Below are 25,789 nucleotides of genomic sequence, written 5' to 3'. Positions count from 1 at the left end.
GCTGTGCTGGCAGTGCCTGCTTTTGTCACAGCACTTACCAGAGATACTACATTTCATTCAACAGCAATATTGACCGATTTTTCCAAAGTCTTCCATCACATTGATCATGGTCTTATTCTGTTTAACTCACTAAGCCACAGCGAGACTGTAATTCTCTGGTTTAACAGATATTTGGGAGAAGAATTCAGGTTATCTGTCAAACTATAATAATTGCTTCCCACATATTACATCATATATATTCAAGCTCCCAAATACTCTATTCTCTGACCTTTACTGTTATCTGTTTTCAACAATTACTCATATTGTCATACAGAGGGAGTTAGGTTTATCATCATCAACCCCATTTTTCCCATTTTCTACATGGGGTCAGAGTGTCATATCAATTGAGGCCATCTCTTTCTCTATTCAGTGCCACTCTGTTACCTTCTTCAACACTCATGCCTGACTGTTGCAGGTCTTCTCTCATACAATCCATCCACCTTTTTCTGGGATCCCCTCAATTCCTTGTGAATTCTCTCTCTCTCTGTCCAAATTTCTTCATAAGATTGTCTTCTGCTTTTCTGCACATGTACCATTAACCACTGTAATCTGTTCTCCTTGACGTTGTCTGCAATTGGAGTTACTCTGTCTTCTGTTCTTTTGTCCCTATTTCTTTGTCTGCTCTACAGTGTGCATCCTGCCATCAATCTCAAGCACTGCATCTCCATCACCTCTGGCTTCCTCAGCTGCTCTTCCTTTACTGCCCAGACTTCTGTACCATACAGTAGTACTGGTCACATTACTGTTTTGTGCATCTTACTTTTCAATGTCTAAGACATTCTTCTGTCATACACGATCCCTGACACTCTCTCTCAGTTGGCTGCAGCCCCTCTGATTCTAGCTTTGTCTTCCTCATGCAGACTTTTCTTCTTATCAATCACCCCTCCCAAATACTTGACACTGTTAACCTGTTCTACTATTTCCCTTCTATCTCAATTCTCAGCTTCTTCTGATTCCCCCCATTCACTATTACATCTGTCTTATCTGCACTCCATTTCATTCCACGTGCCTTCAGTTCTGCATTCCATTCCCTTATTCTTTGCTGAAGTTCTTGCTCAGAGTCTGCCTGTATTGCTACATCATCTGCATGCAGCATCTTTGTAGATCTATTCCCTCCAACCTGTTTGCTAATGAAGTCCATCATCAGTATGAACAGCAGTGGACTCAGAGCTGAACCATGATGAACAACCTCACCCACTGGAAACCTCATTTGTGAGACCAAACACTGTTTGTACTTGAGTCATCAGGTCCTTGTATATAACCAGTTGGCATAATGGTTAAGGTCTTCACCTCCAACACTCAAGGTACAAGGTTCAGTCCTAAACTCCGGCCAATGCCTAAGTGGAGTTTGCATGTCCCCTTGTTTCTCTGTGGTGCTTCTCCTACCTTTCTAAAAAATGCTGAGTGTTTCCATTTCCAACTTGCCCAAGAATGGAGTCATGGGCAGCAGCAAGACTCTAGGTGGTTATAAAGACCAACCACTATGAGAATTTACTGTGATGTACAGTATCCAGAAGATAGAACATAGATCACAGACTGTACACCATAGCAGGGCTACGTATTCAATGGTGTAAAATATGGCTCTATGTGATTCATCATGTTGAGTAATGTCACCAAATGGGCATGGATATTTGCCAGTGATAACTGGGTTGAAGACCCAGCCTACTCCAGAGAACCATGCTAATGGTGGGAAGTGTGTAAGTGCCCCTACTGGCCAGTGTGTTCCAGCCATACAAAAAAAAAAAAATCAGCAGCTTTGTTTACCTGGGATAGCTCTGCTGATTGAAAGCTGGATACAAAACCAATCAACCTGCCAAACATAAAATAAGAATTGCTACACTCAGGTTTAGGTTCCAGAGTTTGGATGTGGATGGTAAGGAGGAGGCTGGACAACCTATGTATCCATGAAATAAGATGCATGGGCAGTGCAGCAAAGCCTTTTAGTTTGGGATCCATAGTCTACTACTCAGGAGGAGGACAGATTAGCAATGGTGTGGGGATGGTAGTCAGGGAGATGCTTCAGAAGACAATGAGGAATTAGAATTAGTGAAAGATTCATGGCATTTGAACTCCAGTATAATGATAGGGCTGTATTTATAATTTCAGCTTATGCCCTACAGCAGGTTTCGGATAGTGAGGAAAAGAGTGCATTCAGACAGCAGTTGCAGGACTTACTAGATAAAGTAGGACAACATGAATTGATATTGATAGTGGGTGATCTGAATGCAGATATGGAGACAGAACAAGATACAAGTACTGCCTAGGTCCATATGGGTGGGGGAAAACAGGAATAAAGAAGGAGAAGCCATAATATATTTCTGTCTGGCAAATGGCTTGATGGTGACTAACAGTTCAGCAAGACAGACAGTCGCATCATCACATATGACAGTGGCCAGGGCGCAACTCAGGCAGACTTCTTCCAAGTAAGGAAGGGTATTGAGGTAGAATCAGTGACTGCAAAGTCATCCCCAGTCAAACAGTCAGCCCACAGCAACTGGTTGCCAAAATCAGATGCAATCAGTGTTCAGAGAAGGCTCTAAGGTCAGCAGAGACCAGGCGTAAGACTTGGAAGTTGATTGGAGAGAAAGCACAGGAGTTCAATGAATTACTCAGGGCTCTAGCACCTCAAGAATGAGAGAAAATAGTTTGACTTGAAGAAGAATGGCAGCACTTCAAAACAGCATGTTTGAGGACTACTTAACAGATATGCAGCTGAACCAGGTAAGGAAATAACATAAATACAGAAAGCTGATGGTGGAATGCAGAAGACCAGGAAGTTATCAAATTAAAGGAGGAGTACAATGAAAAGTGGGAGATAGAAAATATGGTCCAAGCTAGGAATGAATATTGGTTGGGTAACAAAGAGGCTAAGGGAAAAGTTGCAATAGGAAAGAGTAAGGCATCAGAGACACTTTACCAGCTTCTAGAAAGTGACTCAGTAGATGGCACAAAGTAACTATAGCAGACTACAAGGCAAAGACAGAAAGATAAAGAAAAAAGTGTAGACATCCTTCATAAAAGATACTAGCAACAGCCTGCTCAGCAGTACACAGGACATCAAAGGCAGATCGAACGAGTATTCCCAGCAGCATCTGAATGTTTGCACAGGCCTGGGTCCTGCAGCAGCAGCATATGCTACAAGTGCACTGTCCATTTAAGTGTTTCACTGCTTTTAAATGGTTTTTAAAGTCTTTAGCATCAGTGAAGATTTATAACAGTGTGTTGTTACTTTATGTAACTAGTAAGTTCACCTTCTCAAACTTGAGAACGTTTTTTCTTTTTAGCACTAGATCTCTTGGAGGCCTGCTCTTCACAATGGCTAATTGTAGCTAGAGTTTTTTTTCTTTTTTTTAGTGGATTAAACTACAGAGAGGATAAGAAACAGTGAGCCAAGTTACTACAATAAATAATAGTCTCAGAATCAAGAAGAAGCTCACTCCTCAGAACTGAGGAACGTGTGGTTCTAGAAATAGTGGACTTTGACTGGTAGTAGGTCATATATTGAGATGACTCAGCAGGAAATCAGACGGTGTCTGGAATAGGACAGCTATAAAGGTAACACAGTGGAATTTTAAGTTGGTACTGGAAAGCAGGAATGCAAAAGGACAACACAGCAGGGAATTTGAATGAGTAACTGTGTAATTAGGCCTCCTGGCAACCAGACTTATACTGAGGTAATGCAACAGGAAACTTGACTGTACTGGATAGTAGGAAGCTATAAAGGTAACACGGCAGGAAGTTCCTTCAGTGTTTGTGAGTAGGAAAGTAATAAGGCAGCACAGCAGTGAATTTAAATAGTGATACTGTGTAAACAGACTTCCTGTAGGCAGTAATTATACCATAAGCAGCTGTGTGCAACAACAATGATGATGACGGGTTGTGTTGGGAGATGGAAGAACTCAAAGGCCGGAGCTGCCTGTATTTCAGACAGAACACTTGTGTATGAATGAAATCTACATGAGACCTGACCTAAGAACAAAGGCAACTGTGGATAACATCACCATGGACATACCATGAGAACTAAAAAGGGGGAGAAGGAGGAGGGGATGCCATGGAGTTGTGAAATGATGTGGTAATCAGAAGGTGGGTAATGAACAACAGTGAGGCAATACAGAGGCAATGAGAAGAAGATACAAACCACATCTCCCCTTCGTGATCATGGGCAATGTTAGATCGCTCAACAACAAAATGGATGAGCTCGTAGTGCTGGTCAAAAACAAAAGGGAATTACGGGAATGCAGTTTAATGTGCATTACTTAGACATGGATGCATGAGCATATACCTGATACAGCAGTAAAAACTGATGTTTTCCAGTGTGTAAGGGCAGATAAAGACTGGGCAGGTAGTAGGAAGAACAAAGGAGGGGTGCTTGTGATTTTTGTCAATGAGCGTTGGTGCCACCCTGGACATATCATAACAAAAGAATGGATCTGCAGCTCGGACATTGAGTTATTAGCAGTAGGGCTATGTCCATAGTACATGCCTAGAGAGTTTTCCCATGCAATTGCTATTGCAGTCTACATCCTGCCATCAGCCAATGCTGCACAGGCAGTGATCATCATCATCTCAGTCTCTGCGAGACTCTGACACTGAATCATCAGATTGTTGAACTCACTTTATAGACAACATTCCACTCATCTGTTCCCACTGAATAAATAGCCGCTGAAGCCTTCTTATTTTCTTATCTATCATATGGATGATTTGCAATGCATAAACTATATATAGAAGCCAACAACAAACCCACATCCCTTTACAACAGAAATGATAAGAAATTTAAGGTTTTGTTCTTGTCACATCCATGGAATTAAGAGAATATTTTATATCCTAGATGTCCTTATTGTGCACAACACACACACACACACTCACACATATATATATATATATATATATATATATATATATATATATATATATGTATATATATATATATATATATATATATATATATATATATATATAATATATAATAAAGATTGATATAGATAGATATAGAAACAAAAATACCGACTATTGAAAATGCAGACCCTCAAAATACAAAAACCAAAATACTGACAGTTCATAATATTAACACATCAAAATTCTAACATTTCATAATATCAACACATCAAATTAAAGCACTCACAATACCAAAAAAAATCTAATCTCCCAGTGAAGAAATTCCAAAAGCAACTAAACTAAAGCAAAACAAACAAGCAAACAAAAAGCTGAAAACCATAGAATACCATAGGACACTGTGTGAATAGTTGTAGTGTTACTGAAAGTTTTTTCTAATACAAGGTGAAAGGTTAAGGTTAGGGGCACACATTAATAAAGTGGGTACAGGGCCAAAATATTGGGTATTAATCTACTTCCTATTAAATGGACGTATTTGATTTCTGCTAACATGAATATGTAATATTGTACATTGTGAAATAATCTTTTTACTACAATGCAAGTTATATTTCAAATTTTGCAGTTATCAGAATATTATTAGAATGCAACATGCAATAATTATTACCCATTTTTTGTGTATGCTAGTTACTATACATTTCTTTTGAAGGTTTATGTGCTTTGTACTATTACAATAAATCTAACTGAGTAGTACTTATGGTTTTAACACTTCACAGTAAAGTAAGTAAACTAATAACTGCCAATCAGTGAAACTTTACTACAGATAAAGAATATTTTCATCTATAGTTAAAAAAATATTATTAGTACCAGAGTTCTAAAATGGGAGAACTGAATGTTTATTAGTCATAATGAGAACTATATCAGATAATAGTAAACATTTATGGTTCATATACATTAATTGACCAGTAGAGTGTAGTTTCACATTTCCCAGTCATGTTCTCTAAACATGACTGTGTGATAGTTGACTACATGTCATTAATCTAGCAAATACATTTTGAGGTGGTAAAGGTAATTTACTGGTTGTTTAGGGGCATCTGCAGCTTGCCTTTAGAGCACTGTGTTTACAGCTCACTTTTATATATTTTGAGTTATCTGTTGATTTTGTTTTTGAAACCTTATTTGGTTTCTGCACAAACTAAGTCATTCCATCTTCCACAAACTGCAGCCAAATAAAATGCTATTTTGTCATGATTTAGGAATCTATAGTATTTCACATTCTTGTAAATATATTATTATGTAAGTACTCTTGCGGAGATGTTTGCCCTTTAATGAATACTGATGGGACATTGGGTGACAGTGATATTCACAAAGAGCATTTTAAGATGTGGCACTGTCAGAATGTTGGCACCTAATTGAGCTTTTCTGTAATTGAGAGCGAATGATACTGTGATAGGACTGAAAAATGTCTAAGTGGATTAAGGTTCAGAATGACTATAATGGCTAAAGGCTGAGCAGCTTTTAATTGTATGTAACAGTTTAAAGCTCACAGCCTCACTCTTAGGAGTCAGTTCTAGGCCACAGGCTATTTAAAACTGTAGAAAGCTAAGAAAATACAATCAGCCTTCATGGCTCAAGCAGCACATTGTGACAGAGCTTGATAGTACAGCAAGGTAAGAAAACGTAAAGGTTGTAAACTGTATAAATCACAAACAACCTTATATTCACAAATATATTTAACCTTATGACTATTGCTCAGTGCACTTTCAGATAACAAAGCTGATTGAAGTTTACAGCAGTTCAAAGCTTAGCCTGGTTGATGCACCACAAATGATCAGAAGAAAACATGACTTTGTAGACGTGCTGAAGTATTTAGCATTAAAAATATTTAACAGCTGGAAGTAAAGTAAGATCTTTTTATTGAAAGATTCACTTTCAGCAGCTTTACAGTTTTTAGATTGGGAGAACCCAGCAGTTATGGAGTCTGACACCTGCGAATGTCAGTGTTGCTTTGTCTTGCTAATGCTTGCTGCCTTGAATGTCCCTTTTTGCAGTTTGCTACTATAAAGAACTCAACTTCTACAGTTGCGAATTTTTCATTTTTTACATTTAATATAATTTCTACTGAGTCTCATATTATGCCACTGGGAACCAGGATATCACATTTGTTTTTACAAGAAGAGTTGTTTGAAGAATGCAGATTTTTCTAAAATTATACTACATTTTTCTATCTTGAAAGGAAACTTGATTAGGATAACAACATGATTCTATTATTAAATGTTCAACTTCTCTGTCCTTTTTCTCCCTATTTATTGTCCTGCTATGAATAAACAACAACACAGCATTTAAAATATTTTAAATTGACTATTTCTCTCCACTAGAACAGTACCTTACTGTACTGTGTTGGTTTCACTTTCAAAAAACTTTTAACCTGTCCTGGAAAAATCTCCAATTCATTGATGTCATCAAGGCCACTTAATACAGGTAGTTTTCTGGCCAATTCCCTCCCCAAACTGACATGACCATGACCATCCTAAAAACACACACATGCTGTGATGTCACAGCTCCCTGGTCCTTCCCCTACCCATAGAGAAAGTAAAGGCTAGAACAAGGAAACAGTACATAAGTCAAGTCTCCTGCTGTGAGCTGTCAATCACAGCAGGTAACAGCTCAATTTACCCTTAGCACTTTGACAACTAGGGAAGTTAGGTGAGAAGGGGGATGGGAGATGAGTCAAAATAGTACAATTCAGGCTTCACAAAAAAAAAAAAAAAACCTGCAGTTTTTAGCCATTCTAAAAAAAGCAGTCGTAAACATTAGTTTGAAAGTATGTTCTGTGACATTTGCATTGTTTGTGTTTTAGGTAGTCATTGAACAGCATGAAATGTTACTTAAAACTAACTGACTGAAAGACAGCAGTGTATGCATGTAAAATCAATGCAGTGACAGGAGTTTAAGGAAGAAAGAGACCAGCATGATGTAACTTTTTACAGATGACCACTGCATTGTGGGATACCTAGAGGGACACCAAACAATCAGAATTACTGCAAGATGCCTGACCCTATGTGGTCAGACTCAGAAATTACGTATAAAAATATTTAAAAAAATGTAAATAGTCCCAGAGTGGTATTAAAATATAGGAAACACCAAACCATGATGAAATAAACATGTTTTTTGAGTCTGTGGGTGTGGTTAACCTGATTATCTCTTACAGGGGTGCATCATCAGGGAACAATGAACCAGATAGCTTCAAGTCTGCATTTGTTGTTCTCACTATTTTTTTGCTTTTTTTCCAAGCTTACTACATCTATAGTGAATTGAGACTGCTCCTTTCCACATTACTTAGAACTAAAGACATAGCCAACAATTTTTCCTGTTTGTAAATGTAAAACAACATTTATTTTCTAATATTTTTTCATGTTCACTCTAGTATATAGGCAAAAGTTTGATTTCTTCTGTTTTTCATAGTTACTACAGTATAGCAATATCTTTATATTGTTTCCAGTGATCACAGCACAAAAGCACTTAAATGGCCTCATAATAGTTTTACACCCTACACATTTCTGCTAGTATACTGCTATGGATTCTACTAAACCCTGTTGATGTACTATACTACCAAATAAGCATGCACACACTGCTTCTCAAAACCTGCATAAGGCACTACTGTTATTATAACATGAATTTGTCCCCAGTCTCAACGAGACCTAAAGACTCCTGTGTACATAAAGGAAGATACGATACCAGTGCAGTAGATCAGTAGTGGTTTGCTAATCTGTGTGTGTGTGTGTGTGTGCGCATGTCTATATATGAGCACATGCATGCAACAATGTGTGTTTATGCATGTGAGAGTGTATGTGTTTACTCTGCAGCATAGTTGGAGAAAGTATGATGTGGGGGCATGCACAAATGGGAAACAGAGAAGATGTTTAGAACCTAGCACAGGGACACAGACATGATCACATTCTTGCTCTTATGCCTTAAAGTCTGCTGTAAGAAAGATGTTTGAGCTATTTATGTTTGTAACAAGACCCTTTACTGATTCAATAATATCTATTTTTTCAAAGACAATTCCTAAAGTTTGAGCATACATATGCCCTCTGTTGTGAAGTAGAACACCTTCAATCTTCTGTTACCACACAGCATGAAGATTATATAAGCAAAGCACTTCTAAGGCCAGGACCCATTTATGCCACACACTAAAATTTATTTATTTATTTATTGCATTTGTTGACCGGGAAAGTTCACTGGGCCAAGAAAAGGCCATTTTCAGTGGAGGCCCGGGGAGAAAAGCTCCACAGAATTATATAATTACAATTCAATAGTAATACATACATAAGTAAAAGAAACAATCTTGATACATAGAATGAGTAGAAGATAATTTGAAAAAAAATAGGACATTGTCTTTGCTATAATTACATTATCATAAAAAGAATTTGAGTAAAAAAGGACATAGTAATTGCATTAATTACATATAAAAGATTCCTACTATTTGTGATAGTTAAACAGTGTAAAGTTTGGGAAGGAAGTTATGTGCTGGGAAATTATGATGGAGTACAAACAGAAAACTCCTTAGTGAATTGCAACAATTAAACTGTGACTATAGTAAGAGAAGGAATTCAGGTGTTGGGATTGTTAGGTGGGGTACAGGGGCATAGCCAGTGAGAGGAAAAATGTAGTTTGAGGGATTTTTTGAAGGAAGCAGGATTATTGATTGATCTGAGTGGGGGAGGGAGATTATTCCATAACTTGGAGACAGAATGAGAGTACAGCATTTGGCCAGCTGAGAGTTTAGGTTTCTGAATGGAAAATGACTCCCCCCAAGTGATTGGCAGGCTTAGTCCTGAAGAACAACTACATGTCTTGATTATGAATGAAACAAATAGCAAACATGCACGTCAGACCATGGAAAAGCTGGAAAAATGACACCTGAGCTATAATAAAAGGCAACCATATTGGTGCATGACAGTGTGGTCAATCATTTAAATATTTTAGGAAAGCATGGGAAAGAAAGCTAAGGTAGAGAGCAAGAAGACAAGGAATGAGAGGAAAATGATATAACACAAAGAAGGACTGGCCACTGCAGCAAAGCTCAGAGGAGACGCGGGTGGCAAACAGTTTTACTATAACTAAGCAAAGAGCCAAGTTGAGGAAAGGGACTTGAGTAATTCAGAATAAGTAAGGAGGACAGCGATGTGAAGGCTAGTGGAAGGGATAATGGGAGAGGTGGCTTAGGTGTTTAACCTGTCTGACAAGACAAATGGCTGTCTTAGTGAGCTTTGAGGAAGAAAACGTGGACTGAATTGGATGTTAGTGGGAGCACAGAAAAGATTCTGTACGCTAGTAAGCAGTAGGTTGGCTGTTCAGATGATGGGCTATTCACACGAGTAGGGACTGAGAGAAACTGGGAGAGCAAGAGAGTGGGTGAAAAAATAGGGTGGGAAGGGATGGGGAGGAGTGGATACAGAGAATATGACTTTGGGAGAGGAAGTTACAGAGGCATGGATGAGGGACAAGAGCAGGCATCAATGACAACGTACAGGGCACTGGGATGAATGGTGGATAGGAAGGAAGGAAGGAGGTGGGGACAGACAGGATTGGATTCAACCATGTGATACCTCAGCAAGCTTTTGATCAGTAGGTAGGCAGAATAAGTACAGCAGTTCAGGCAGAAGTATGAAGTGAGGGGGAAGACAAGGTTACATGTGACTAGGCAGGCAGAAAAGATAGAAAAAAAAGGTGGAAGGAAGAATGAATCAGAGAGAAAAAAAACAGTGGTACAGTAGGCTAGTTGGAGGAACAACATAGGAAGCCTGGGTTGATGTAGGTCCATCTTGGAAGGAGCAGAAACCTTCTGGTGTGAACAATCTCAGTTTGGAGGGGTAATAGCTGAGGAGGAGAGAAGGAACCTGGTAAAGGTGGAGACAGTCTCGGGCTTAACCCTCACCAGGGTAGGTTAAATAGTGATGAAATTGGATGCAAAATGACCTGGGCTCTCACATATAACGACTCTATAGAACAGCATTGTGGAGATGGCCATGAAAAAAGTAACAAGGAAGTCTATAAAGGTTTCAAGCCTGTGCAGGGATTAAGAGATATAGTGGCACTCTTAGAAGTATTACATATGTTAAATAAAATAAAAATGTGTAGTATCCATGTTGAAGGACAAATAACAAATGGATCAGAGAATGTGGTATGGAACAGGTAATTAGGGCAGGTGGATGACTGCTAGAAATCAGAAGATAAGGAGCTAATTTAGCAAGAGCTGACTCAATATCATCTTTCCATGTTCGAGTCTGGTTAAAGAAAGGCTTTAAACTGAAAATTGTTCAACTGAGAAATATCTCCAAAAATTACTTTACTGGTGTGTAACCTCAGAGTTGGTATGTATAAGTTAAAAATTATTATTCTTAAACATTAAGATGGAGGGGGTGCTGGGGGGCTTATGGCCTGCCATTTTTTTTTTTTGAGTAATGAAAGTACCTTTCAGCAGGAGTTTGTCTATCAAAAGATAAAGTAATTTACTGACTTGACATTATTCCCAGCCTGCCCAGCTACAGTCAGCTTCGGTGAAGCAGGGTATGGAAAGGTACATTATGATATCTGTACCTTTAATATGAGAATGATAAAAATTTAAAGAGAGAACATTTCTCTGTGGAAACACTATAAAATCACAGGAGGGGGGAAGGTAAGCAGTAATAAGGAAGCAGTTGAGGTAGACAGTAAATGTCAGAAACTAAAAACCAAGAAGCTAGACAATGTATAAGTGTAAAGAGATGACAGAAAGTAGGTGAAGAAAGCAGTATGAAGTCAAAAAGCCAGCATGGAGGGAACAGGAGGAAGATAGTAACAGTGCAAGTATGGAAAAGAAAGATGAGGTAATTAGTTTACCTTATTTATTACAGTGTTAACACTAAATACTGCACAAATATTAAAAATGAAAACAAGTACAGTAAAACATCTCTAGTAGTCAATAATGTAAGTGTGTTTTGGATTGAGCAATAAACTTTCCAAGAAAGGTAAACTTTATGTGATCTCCCAAAAATGGTCTCCAAGCTACACACTCAAGACAATAAGGTAGTGAAGTGCATATCACAGGACCATAGTAGGCAAACAAATGCCCACAAGAGGTCTTCAAGTATATTCTTGAAACCACTAGCAGTGCCACTGACCGGGCAGAGCTAACTGTTCAGATGCCAGGGCAGGAAAAATTCCTTGATCTAGTAAGGACATGGGTCATTAAAGGCCTATTAAACCAGTACCAAAGTTTTAAGTGACACTCTTATCAGCATGATATCCAAGGAAAGTACAGCCATACATGGGCAATATGATCATAAAGCAATGGTGCAACTGACACCTGAGCTGAACATTTTAACACATGGGGTAGTTAAGACCGACATCAGTGAGCCTAAAGTATAATGCATTCAAGTAGCTAAGACATGTAGAGTCTAGTGCAAGAAGAAAAGCACCAAGTTCCCCAACATTTAATATGTATCTAATCAGAGCAGAACTTAAGAGCTGAAAGTGAGATGTCTCAGCAACAGCGGACATCTTGTTTTTCATTGATACCAACTTGTTTAGGAACATGAACATGATAGGCACCCAGGAAACAAACTCCATTCTCTTCTCGCCCTAAACAATTATAAGAGGCAGGTATGAGATATAGGGGGCCTGAAGTCCCTTACATAGTCGTAGCTTCAACTGTGCTGTTTTGTCTCATTCAGTATGTACTCATCATGTCCAGCACAGAATCTATGCAGACTTCCAAAGTAAGGCACTTCGTCAAAGATTCCAGAAAAAGAAGTAACGCTGCACAACATCAGAACAGCTATAGAATGTAAACTCCTCAACAGAATGTTATTTCCTAGAGGAAATCTACAAACTGCAAGAAAACAGTGGGTCTCAAATATGGCTCTGAAGGACCCCCAAAACACAGTGTGTATGCCTTGTAGAAATATTAATATACAAAGCAATCCTCTGTGAGCAGCATGAGAGCTAAGAAACAAGTCACTCAAGGTATGTAGAAGCAAGACCAATGGCGAACTTCAAACCACTTACCAGGATACAGAAATGCTAGTGAGGTTCCAAGCAGTTCCAATACTGAATATAATATGTGAGCTCTTACCAGTAGGAGGATAGCGGCAACCCGAGAAAGAGCATTCTCTCTGTTGAGTCATGATATAATCTAGATTTATAAGGAGCTAATAGGCTATATGAAGATATACATGACTTGATCTGAATATACACTACATTTTCTGCTGTCTCTACAACAACAAAAAAAAAGATTCAAATAATCCATTAGCTTTCCATATTGTGCAGATCTAAAGAGCCCTTATTAAGAAAGTTTTATTATTAAAGCAACGAAAAATGGCTCCAAAAAAGACTGGAAACTATAAACCAAACGAGCAGCCAAATAAGAGCCGAAGTGGATGAACGTAGTTTATTCACACAAAATACACAGAATGAATGCTACAAATAATACAATTGCGTTTTCGTATAAAACACTTCTTCAGATGCTGTAAACACACGTAAATCATCTCATTTATATACTATGACAACACTCGAACTAAATTTACTATTGGATAGCCAATCAACCTCATTAATATGGATAAAATTAAATAAAATTTTTAAAAATCAACTACTTGTAAAAAATATTAAACTCATCCAGTCAAATATTATAAAATGAAATGATATTAATAACATACCCTATCAATTTTTAAAAATATTTGTTCTAAAACAAATATATATCAATTTAATTCATTGTCAGATGTTCAGCAAAAGGATTTATTTATTTTAGATTACAATGGTGACTCAAACATTATAAAAAGGGTAGTTACTCAGGAATGGGATAAATGTATGCAGATCACTGATATCACATCTACAGTACTAGGACATTTACAGTTTACCTATAGAAGGGGGATGAATTTTAAAAATCTTTTTGAGTATAGGGTTGGAAAAGGACATACTTATACTCGCACGAAGTATGGTACATACAAATGTGGAGCTTGCTCCCAATGTATGCACATCATGAACGCATCCTCAGTTGAAGTTTCCATCTTCCTTTGAAACATAAACATCCAAAAAATGAAGAATATCCTTATCCATAGAATAAGTAAAATTAAAAAAATTAGTGGTACTTTGTACATAATTCAAAAATTCAAAAAACTTTTCTTCAGTATCTGTCCATAACAGACAAATATCATCTAAAAAGCGTTTGTATAATGACCAACATTCCTTGAACCTACTGTTGAGAATGAATTTGAATTCCCACCAAGAAAGAATGATATTTGCATATGTGGGGGCACAACTTGCCCCCATCACTACTCCTTTGTTTTGTTTGCAAAATTCTCCTTCAAAATACATGAAGTTGTTATTTAACACTACCTCCATGAGAAGGAGAATGCCATTAAAATCATTTTGTGAGAAATTCCCAAATGTTAACATAAATTCTTCTAACCAATTCAAACCTATATCGTGCGGTATACACTCGAATAGGTCCACTATATCCATTGTGACAAATATCAAAGTGTCACTATATACTTCAGATTTTAACTGTCTCAAAAAGTCCCACAAATCTTTAAGAACTGTGGTACCTCCACATTCTAGTTCTTTAAGTTTACTATCCAAATATTGAGCAATGGGTGCTGTGATGGCACCTTCTGAGGAGACAACCAACCTTAAAGGTGGATCTGATGGACTTTTATGAACCTTCGGAATACCAAAGACCGAAGGAACCCTGGGAAATTTATTGTATAGAAATTTATGTGTATCAAAATCGATAGAACCTTCCAACAATAGGTCCTCCAGGATCAAATGAATCCTTGTGGTGGCAATATTAACCTCATTAATTGAAGCTAAACTATATTTCAGTGAATTCTGAAGTTCATTTTTCATTTTGGATTCATATTCAATACTGTCCATAATGACTGTACCAACCTCCTTGTCAGGTTGCATAATTCTAATAGTACGATCGGACCTTAACATATCCAAATATTCCCTTTCTTTACTTGATAGATTGGAATGGATCTTATGTTTCAGAACTGCTTTTCTGATTTCCTTTTCCATGATAATTTCCAAATTTTTTAATTGTGGATGTAATGGGGGGTTGAAAATACTTTTTCTTTTTAATGTTGATTCTGGAATAGTGTTTGTTCCTGATTTACCAAAAAATATAGCTAAATTCTTTTTCCTAATGAATAACTTAAGGTCAACAATAGTTTTAACTACATCTGCTTTCCTGAATGGAATGTATTTAAACCCCTTAGAAAAAAGTTCAAAATGCCCTTGGTCTATGGTAATGTGAGTGTAATTGAAAATATTATAACCCTTGAAAGTATGCACTTTGTCCGACACTGCTATTGAATTTCCCTGGTGTTCCCTTAGATTCAGTTGTTCATTCTACTTTTGTAATATCGGTTGTTGTAATTGTAATAGGTTTGAGGTTTGTTGCGAATTCTGTTGGACCTCCTGGGTAAAGGGGGAAATGGTTGATCTAAAGGGAATTCCCCATCATCAGTGGAAGACTGAGGAAAATTATTGTCCATTTCCCTGTATCTATCTTGATAGTTCCCTTCCATCAAATTATCACAATCTGGTTCTACAAATCTTTTAAAAGGTTTAGGTTTGGGGTATGCAACACTGTCCCTATATTCTTTTAAATCCCTTTGCAGTTTACCTTGTTTCCTACACATATTGTCCATACATTTTTTGTCTATTTGATTGAAAATATCAAAATATTTAGCCTTCTTATCTTCTACCATAAATAATAAATCCTTCAAAATGTTGTCATTAATTTTCAACATTTCTTTTAATAATATAACCTTTTCTTTTTCGTTCTCATCTCTAATGGCCTTCATAATTTCTAGGCCACAATTGTCAAAGATTTTAACCAAGTTAGAATGAAATTCTGAACCACATTGAACCCTGTTCGGGTATTTACAAATTCTCAAACCCTTTGGAAAAACCTTGTGTTTCAAACAATCATTTAGATACACATTGTCACATTCTAACCCTTTAAATTTGTCCATAAAAACATACAAACGATCTAAATTCTCTCTGTAAGTGAGAATTTTGTTGGCTGAATGATCGCTTTCCAATTTATTACACAGATCATATTGTTTTGAAACAAAATCTTTGAACTGCATAACACCAAAAACTACATTAGGAACACAGTCACCTTGTTTAGCGTGGGCGTTAGAATTGCCGCCAAGGTTCGGAACTTCTATTAGAGTCGTTTCAGTTTCTGTCTCCGTTTCTCCTTCTCGTCTGAAAAAAATATTAGATAATCCTGTATAATCGTTATTGGAAATATTAGAAGTTGGCAAACCCTGCGTGTTTCCTGTAACCATCGGTGCTAAATTGTTACTTGCTCTGTTAAACATTTCCTGGTTACCAGGAACACCTGATAAAATGGAGACAAATGATTGGCAGGCTGGTGTAAGTAGTTCTACCAGCTGGGAGAGCTGGCCGATTAATTTGCGAAGTTCTCCCCTTCCACTTCTGGGTATGTCATCATCAAACTCCGCTCCTGGTTGCTCCGCCATGATAAAAAACAGTAAACCAACGAAAAATGGCTCCAAAAAAGACTGGAAACTATAAACCAAATGAGCAGCCAAATAAGAGCCGAAGTGGATGAACGTAGTTTATTCACACAAAATACACAGAATGAACGCTACAAATAATACAATTGCATTTTCGTATAAAACACTTCTTCAGATGCTGTAAACACACGTAAATCATCTCATTTATATACTATGACAACACTCGAACTAAATTTACTATTGGATAGCCAATCAACCTCATTAATATGGATAAAATAAAATTAAATAAAATTTTTAAAAATCAACTACTTGTAAAAAATATTAAACTCATCCAGTCAAATACTATAAAATGAAATGATATTAATAACATACCCTATCAATTTTTAAAAATATTTGTTCTAAAACAAATATATATCAATTTAATTCATTGTCAGATGTTCAGCAAAAGGATTTATTTATTTTAGATTACAATGGTGACTCAAACATTATAAAAAGGGTAGTTACTCAGGAATGGGATAAATGTATGCAGATCACTGATATCACATCTACAGTACTAGGACATTTACAGTTTACCTATAGAAAGGGGATGAATTTTAAAAATCTTTTTGAGTATAGGGTTGGAAAAGGACATACTGATACTCGCACGAAGTATGGTACATACAAATGTGGAGCTTGCTCCCAATGTATGCACATCATGAACGCATCCTCAGTTGAAATTTCTAGTAGAAATAGAGTAATAACGAGCAAGGGGTATGCAAACTGGTTTACCTAGTTACATGTAATGAATGTGCTTCCTTTTACGTCGGAAAAACAGAACGTAAATTAAGGACTAGAATTTATGAACATCACTATGAAATCAATAAGGCCAATTCCAGAAATGCATTGTATCGACATAATTTAACATGTACACAAGCAAAATTGTTCTTTTTTGTTCTGGAGATTGTGCCAAAAGAGATACAGGGAGGGATGTGGGAAGCAAAATTAGAGTACCGGGAACTATATTGGCAAATCATTTTAGAAGCCACTAAGGAACCCGGACTCAATGACATGTTGTCTATTACATCAGTATTAAAGCTGAGATCTGCCAAACTGTAATATTATTACAAAATGTTGTCTCTTATATCTCCACTAGAGGTCAGTAATTCACTATGTTTACAGAACATCTGACAATGAATTAAATTGATATATATTTGTTTTAGAACAAATATTTTTAAAAATTGATAGGGTATGTTATTAATATCATTTCATTTTATAGTATTTGACTGGATGAGTTTAATATTTTTTACAAATAGTTGATTTTTAAAAATTTTATTTAATTTTATTTTATCCATATTAATGAGGTTGATTGGCTATCCAATAGTAAATTTAGTTTGAGTGTTGTCATAGTATATAAATGAGATGATTTACGTGTGTTTACAGCATCTGAAGAAGTGTTTTATACGAAAACGCAATTGTATTATTTGTAGCGTTCATTCTGTGTATTTTGTGTGAATAAACTACGTTCATCCACTTCGGCTCTTATTTGGCTGCTCGTTTGGTTTAAAGTTTTATTAATGCTGATGGAAAAGCACTTGTACTCATGAAAGATTACATAGCCTGGAAAAGAACTAGACCAATGGTTTCAAGCTGAGATAAGAGTTGTTTATTAGCCAGAGAAGCCCATTGCACAGAAGACACTGAACCTAAGATCAATCTGACCTGATCAAACTTCAGGCTTCAGTAGGTACGGTGAAAAGTTGGGATTAATCTCACAGTCTCAGAATAAATGATATAAAGAAACTCAATCCAGAAAAATCAGTATGAAGGATCTAAGTTTGAATTAACAGTAATTGCACTGAAGGATTTTCATGACTGATATGAACAAAAATGCTAGCAAAAAATGTGCTGCAGGCTTCCAGTCTGATATAGAAAAAGACTTTCAAGTCAAAAGACAAGCACAGCCTAACCCCAATCCAGAAGGGCATGGTGACAAACGTAGATACTGCAGACATTGCATCAGACAAGAAGCTTGCTCTCTCACTTCAAATTTCTAATTTGTAGACTAAATAATGCGCTCGGCAAGTTTAAACTTATCCTTTAGTGGGATTGATTGCCTCCAACCTCTACTTGTGTCATCTGTAATACTGAAGTATTTTGCCATACCAGTGTTTGTCAGAATCATTTGATCAAAAATATGTATCAACTGGGCAAACTGGTCAATACCACTAGTTAGTATCTTTATTACAGGCCATCACTCATAGTTGTGGATAATTTGAACTGCAGGCTACAAAGGTATCAGGCCATGATTACTTGCCATTTTTAAATCAAAACAGTGGCAGCTCCTGGTTGAAACACATTAGATTTTGTTCTAGTGAAAACATCAAGATTGTGGTGATTAGACCCAGTGACAAAAGTGAATAGTCAATGTCAACATATCATAAAAGTAGCACAGGCAGCAATCTGAAGAAAGCCAAAGCCCACAATAATGTAGAGGGACTCAGGAATCTAATGGACTCATTAAATGGTAGAAGATGGATTGATAGTCTGTCCCTTGTTTCAGTTATCTCCTTTGGAAAGCTTTACTGGAGCTGTAGTCTACAACTCCTCTGATAGCATGTTCTATTCATGCACCACTTTTTTGCTTGAAGAAGTTTTACTTAAAGTCTCAGATGAGGTTTAGTACCATTATTGTATTATACTGTGCTTGTCACTCTCCAAGCTGGTACTGAGTTTTTTAGGGCTGCTGTTTCCTCACTGCAAGATAAAGTTATCAACATGCCTAAATAAAAAAAAAAAAAGGTTACTGTGCTGACAAGGATTTATCTCTGAATGGATGTAAAAGAAAATCCTGTTATCCACAATGTTGCAGTATTTTTCTCAGATGCAAAATACTTATCAAGTGTGAGTACCGGTTTTAAATCAAAGGATCATGTTTTGCAGAGCCTTCTGTTTATTAACTTGATGCTGCTATGTTTGGTTACTAACTATAGGATTAAGGAGCTGTTTTTGGAGTTGACTGTTACTGTTATCTCTTGCATATCTGTATTAGGATATATTTAGTTAATGCTAGGTTTTATAATAGCTGCTTTGGTTAGTACTATCGACTTTTGCATTAACTTATTAAGATATGCTTAGTCACTGTTGGTCTTTGCCTCAAATCTAGTTAAGTAAATAACTTTAAACACATTTATGAAGCAGTCATTTTATGCCCCCACTGTTATAAACTATAACTCTAATTATAATAATTTTGCATAGATATGCAATGTATATGAAATGCTGAAAGAGTACTTTATGGTTATGTAAAGCATTAATCTTGCAGGCAGTTTTGCAGGCTCTGTCATTAATTTAATTAAGCATAGTTACTTAGATGATCACCCCTACCGCTTAGAGAAACAAAGAGCTGTTACTGCTGTGAAAGCATTCACCTCAGGGCCACTGTGTTAGAGACCCTACATTTATTAAGGTGACATTGACATAACTATCCAGACTGCATCTAAAATTCTATTCATGCTCGTGTTATTTATGGGAGTGTAAGGCTTTCATCTAACTCACAAAGACAGTCTTAGACAGCCCAAGAACAGGCCATTTATTTAATCATAGGCCCTTCGTGATTTGTGAACATTCTGTATCTGGTGCTGTCAACAGATCAGCTAACACACAGCACACACTGCTGCTGAAAGCACAACAGATTATATGACTCCTATCAATGCTAGTACATGCAGAACACAGACGCAATAATCAGTACGCTCATAACATTACTTATGTTACAGTCACATTACAAGCCTTCAGAACATGTCTGCTTTGAAATATTAGCATATTTTGGAAAATGTTGATGTATATCAGTTTTACGGGTAAATTTTGCTACATATGTTTGGACTATTACAAATACTGGGACAGTTTACAATTAAGAGTGTCAGAGTGTGAAAGTTTGTTTTGTTGTTTTATTCCTAGTCACAGTAATAAAAATGCTGCTTGTAAATGTTTTTCTGCTCTCAGCTTTCCTTTTTTTCTTGTAAGGTTTCAAAGTTAAAAAAAGAGAACAGAGGATTCATGCGAAAATCACACATGCAAGGACAGTTTGGAAATTCTGAAGTAAAATTTTGCAAATGAAATCTCAGAGCATTAGAACCGATTTAGAAAATGAGATTTATTACAACAGGACCTAAAGTGAGAATATATATCTATTGATTTATTAAGTTATTTAAAATTCTTACTAGCAATAGCATGTTTATTTATGCCAGGGTGGGCTGCAGCAGTAAGACATATAAATGCAAACCTGATATTGTTTATTCAGTTTTGTCGCTGACAGACCAGAGAATGCAAATGCCTTGAGTAACAACATATGATACTGTTTAATACCTGCTGCAAGCATGTAAAGGAACTGAAATAATACAGAGAATAAATTTACTTATTTGTATGCGTGGCCGATGGACTAATGCAAACGTCAGTTTACAGATGGACAATTTCTCCTTCCCAATGTAGAATCATCAAATTTAATTTGTTCTCTCAAAAAAATATATTTATAAAATAATGATATTTTGGTGTGTTTGTACTAAGAAACAGTTGTTAGAAACAAGCAGTTGTCAATGGTTATATTACCTTGTATAGGTGCAATGCATCAGGAGTAGGCCAAATGTGTTTATTCAGTAAAATGAAAAATAAAAGGAGGTGGATAAGAAGCAAACATCAAGATACTGAAAAACAGCGCAAAAGTGGTTATGGTTATTTAAAATGTTTAGAATGGCAATGAAATATTTTCTTGGATAAAAAGTAAAGTAAGAAACCTTCACTGTGATTGTTAAATACTGTTTCCCTACACTCATAAACAAATTAAAACACAAGAGATGAGGAATGACAGACAAGTGCAACACAGTTGCACAGAGCTTGTTTTTGAGGAAGTAGCTGTGCAAAGTGTTATTATAGCAATAACCCATGCCTGGGTGTGGGTAATGCTGGATTTACCCATGGTTGGTGTGGTTTGGTCATGAGGGCGAAGCCCGAGTGGCCAAACAAAGCCAACCGTGGGTAAATCCAGCATTACCCACACCCAGAAATGGGTTATTGCTATTATACAATGAGATTATTTAAGAAAAAAAATAATTACTTTTCTTAAATAATGGCATTGTATAATGCCTCCTTGCTGCCCTTCTGCAGCTGTCTGGGTATTCTACGGCAGTTCTGATGTACTGCGCATGCGTATGCCTATGCAGTACATCAGAGCTGTGGACAAAAGCAACGGAGAAAGCAATATCTCTGTTGCTTTTTACAGCCTGTCTCACTATGTTAAATGTGTTTAACATAGCGAGACAGCTTTAAAAAAAGCAACGGAGAATCTCTGTTGCTTTTTTTAAAACTGTCTCACTAGGTTAAACCCATTTAACATAGCGAGACAGTTTTGAAAAAAGCAACGGAGAAAGCAAGATCTCTGTTGCTTTTTAAAGTGTCTCGCTATGTTAAATGGGTTTAACATAGCGAGACAACTTTAAAAAAAACAACAGAGATGCTCCGTTGCTTTTTTAAAAGCTGTCTCGCCATGTTAAACTCGTTTAACATGGCGAGACAGGTTGTAACAAGCAACAGAGATCTTGCGTTCTCTGTTGCTGTAAAAAAAACAAAACAAAAAAAAAAAGAGTTATACTAATGGAAAAAGTCCGGACGACTATAACTCTGATTTACAACATGCACGCTGACTAATCAGCGTGTACGTTTTGGAATATTAATGGGGGGGGTCATTGTTTAAACAGATATTTATTAGTCACTGAATAGCTCTGGCATCCTGATCACATATGTAAAGAGTGCTGTAGCAAAAACAGGATAACCTGCATTAAGCTACTCTACAACAAAAATAGCACTTCAGTGGTGCATATAACCAGCATGACAGACATCCAGGCAAGGCACAACAGCATGCCTAATTAATGCAGACTATTGTGTGTAATGTAGCACTACAATGTGGCATGTAGCAACCATTTGTCACTAGAAGGGCAGCATAGCAGCCAATATTTATGGTGTGTGGGTGCGTACAGCAAAGCAGCAACCCTGTTCATCGTATAAACAAGAAAGAAATGCTATCGATAGCAAAGTAGGAAATGGGAGGATAGTACCAGAGGGTAAACACAGTATGGTAACCATAAGGTATAAAAGATGGGGAGAGAACAAGGAATTTAAAAGATGGGGAGAGAACAAGGAATTTATTTTTTTTCTTTTTTTAGGAAAATGGCTTATTTTTGAAAAGTTACCAAAGAAGAGTCTGCAAAGAAGGTAGTGAGGGATGAATACAGAAGGGAAATAAAGAGAAGGACAAATAGTAGGGCAGACAGACAAACACAGAACACAGACACAGGCAGATAGAAGCAGTATCCATGGACAAATGTGAATCGGAGAGTGGATGGACACAGGCATGCAGATGATGGGGAGTGCAGGCTAATGGACAAGGAAAACAGCATGATATTCAATAAAGAGAAACCAGAAGAATGGAGTTAAGGCATCAATAATCTGCTTGGCCACTGGTATGGTCCAGTCACTCCCAAGGCTGCCAGATGGTTAGGCATTAATAATCTGCTTGGCCACTGGTATGGTCCAGTCACTCCCAAGGCTGCCAGATGGTTAGGCATCAATAATCTGCTTGGCCACTGGTATGGTCCAGTCACTCCCAAGGCTACCAGATGGTTAGGCATCAATAATATGCTTGGCCACTGGTATGGTCCAGTCACTCCCAAGGCTGCCAGATGGTTAGGCATCAATAATCTGCTTGGCCACTGGTATGGTCCAGTCACTCCCAAGGCTGCCAGATGGTTCAGGCCTGATAGTTGTGTGGCTGCAAAACTATCAACTGTCCCACATTTTACAAATCATCTGTTTTTTGTCTCATATTTTACCAAGTTTCTTGTATCACTTTTCTTTTTGCTTTTCTGGCAAATTACTGAGGATTACAGTCATTCAATAATGCCAGATATTAGAATTTAATACTCCTTGTTGTTCAGAAAATGCATGTTGGTGCAAAACATATAGTTCTGCTAACTTTTAAGTGATAGTAATATTTAAAACTGTCACTGATTTGGCACCTTTGTCCTACTTTACTTTTTGCTTTGACTGGAATTCTTGAGCAAAAAAGTTGAGAAGTGTGTGTGGCTCTATCAGTGAAGCCAGAAAGTGACTAACCTTACTAAGGTGGGCATCCAGTAGCCTCAACAGCTGATACTGGGAGACCACTTGGGACTCATCTGCTCCACTTTCATGGGAGAGAAGCCTTTATTCCTCTTCAAAGAAGCAGGCCCAAAGGCACTAGTGACTCCTCTAGGCCACCTCCAGTAAGGAGACCATTTTGTTTCTCCTGCTGAAAGGCAAACCAGCTGGTGACTGGTGAACCATTGTCAAAGTCAGTGGCTGGCACAGAACAGGATGACCACAGCTTTACTTCCTCCTCTTCTATGACAACTGGAACTACAGAGAGACAACATAATGGAAAAACGTTATCACACCCGCATGCTACAAATGCAATTGTACTGTATAGTGGATTGGCACATGTGCAAAGCGCACTGTTTTATCAAGAGAGAAACCTCTGCCTTCTGCACTACCTAAACTGTTCAGTTTCTGTTCCTCTGCCTCTAGAAAACAAAATGTGAACCATTAAGTTTGCATTTACAACAGTTAAAATAATAGAAGACAATGGTACTGACAAAGCTTACAATTAATTTCAGGCTTCCAGTCCAGAACCCCTGCCTCCCATTGGTGAAGCAGGTCAGGGTGGTGCCACTTCATGTAGCTGTATCTATGGCAGAACTGCTCACTAGAAAAGGTGACATCAGTGGCATTACTCACTAGTCCAACCAGCTCATGCCAGATGTCCATTTTATGCAGCGAGCCATCAAAATAGCCCAAAAGTTCTTGTGTAGAAAGAATAAGAAACTTCTATTCCACATGGCTTAGCAAACCGGAACTCCACATTGACCACTGCTTGACGTACCTATGGCTACTTAGCCAGGTCTGTTTGAGGAGTAAAATGGTAAACCCCATGAACACAGATGCACATTTATAAATCATGTACCACATAGGGTAACACTGTACCGAGATAACAGAACATGACTGTAACAATACATCATGGCAGTACATGCCATATGCATGATGTTGCAAGTACAATGCTTCATGTTCACAATGACATGCCCACTTCCTGATGACATACATGGATAATGCAGTGCATGCCAGCAGCAGGTGACTTACATTAGGGTAACATGGCAGTTATACCAGTGATGAAAATGAATCCAAACAGGTGGAATCCGGGTGGTAAGTCCTCCGTTGCTAGACAAAAATAAACCAATATAGTAAAAAAAAAAAAAAAAAAACTAGCAACGGATGGAGCCAGGCTTTTACTAAAATCTAAAATGTTTCACAGGTAAACAGCTTGTAAAGTCACTTAAAGACATAGAAAAGACGGCAGCGATGTAAAAACACATAAAAACCTTTATTGTAGTCGACAAGAGGTAAGCGCTTTCAGTGTTTCAGCTTCATTAGACCAAGCCTGGCTCCATCCGTTGCTAGTTTTTTGTTTTTAGTTATACCAGTGAAGCCACTTAACTGGCTCCATTTAGCTTGATATAAAGTGTTGGGACCAGTTTGAAAAACAAATCTTACAAAAGAAAACTTGTAAAAACAGAAATTTCAGTAAAACTTTTGCATTTGTGGAGCTTTTAGAGTCCAGCAATTTCTCTCATTCTACAAAATGAAACACAATATTCAAAACTGGTATGTACCTTCATGTCTGTTTTATACATTTTTGAATTACTCCAGCATTTTGGGTTCCAATATTAATAATCCATGTGGTTTATTTGAATGGAGTTCCTCATTTCCATGTTATTATGCATTCATTAGCATGTGCTGCATGTTGCACTATTTTAGCCATTACATGGACATACTGTTTTTGTCTTTGAATGACTCACATCAGGTGCATATCTGCTACCCATACTAATATGCGTAGTGCAATGTACTAGCGGTATGTGAACAATGTTTTTTGACTGGCTAACGTTATCTTCTGTTGTTCTTTCTATCAGATTAATTTATACTGCCTGTTAACCTGTTGACAAATAGCGTTCCCATCATACACAATGCCCTTTGCAATCAGTGAAGTGCATTTTACCAATATAAGTTAAGAAAATGCAGAAATTGTGAATTTGTTTATTATTTATTATATGATAATATTTGTTAACCTGGAGTGGCCATTGTCAAGTCCAATTTTTAGTGGAGTCCTGGGAAAAAGAAATTCAAAACATTATAAAAGAATACAATAAAAATAACCACCACTTCAGTACATCTCAAACAATTTAGAAACATATAAACTACTATTATACAAGTATGAGCAAATAATAACAATAGATAAAGTAAGATATAAATCAAATACCTGTCAGTATAATGTA

Source organism: Protopterus annectens, chromosome 9.part0 (genome assembly GCF_019279795.1).
Source record: "Protopterus annectens isolate FY-2018-M chromosome 9.part0, PAN1.0, whole genome shotgun sequence".
NCBI lineage: Eukaryota > Metazoa > Chordata > Ceratodontiformes > Protopteridae > Protopterus > Protopterus annectens.
The sequence above is the reverse complement of the archived record's forward strand: the minus strand, read 5'-3'. Positions refer to the sequence as shown.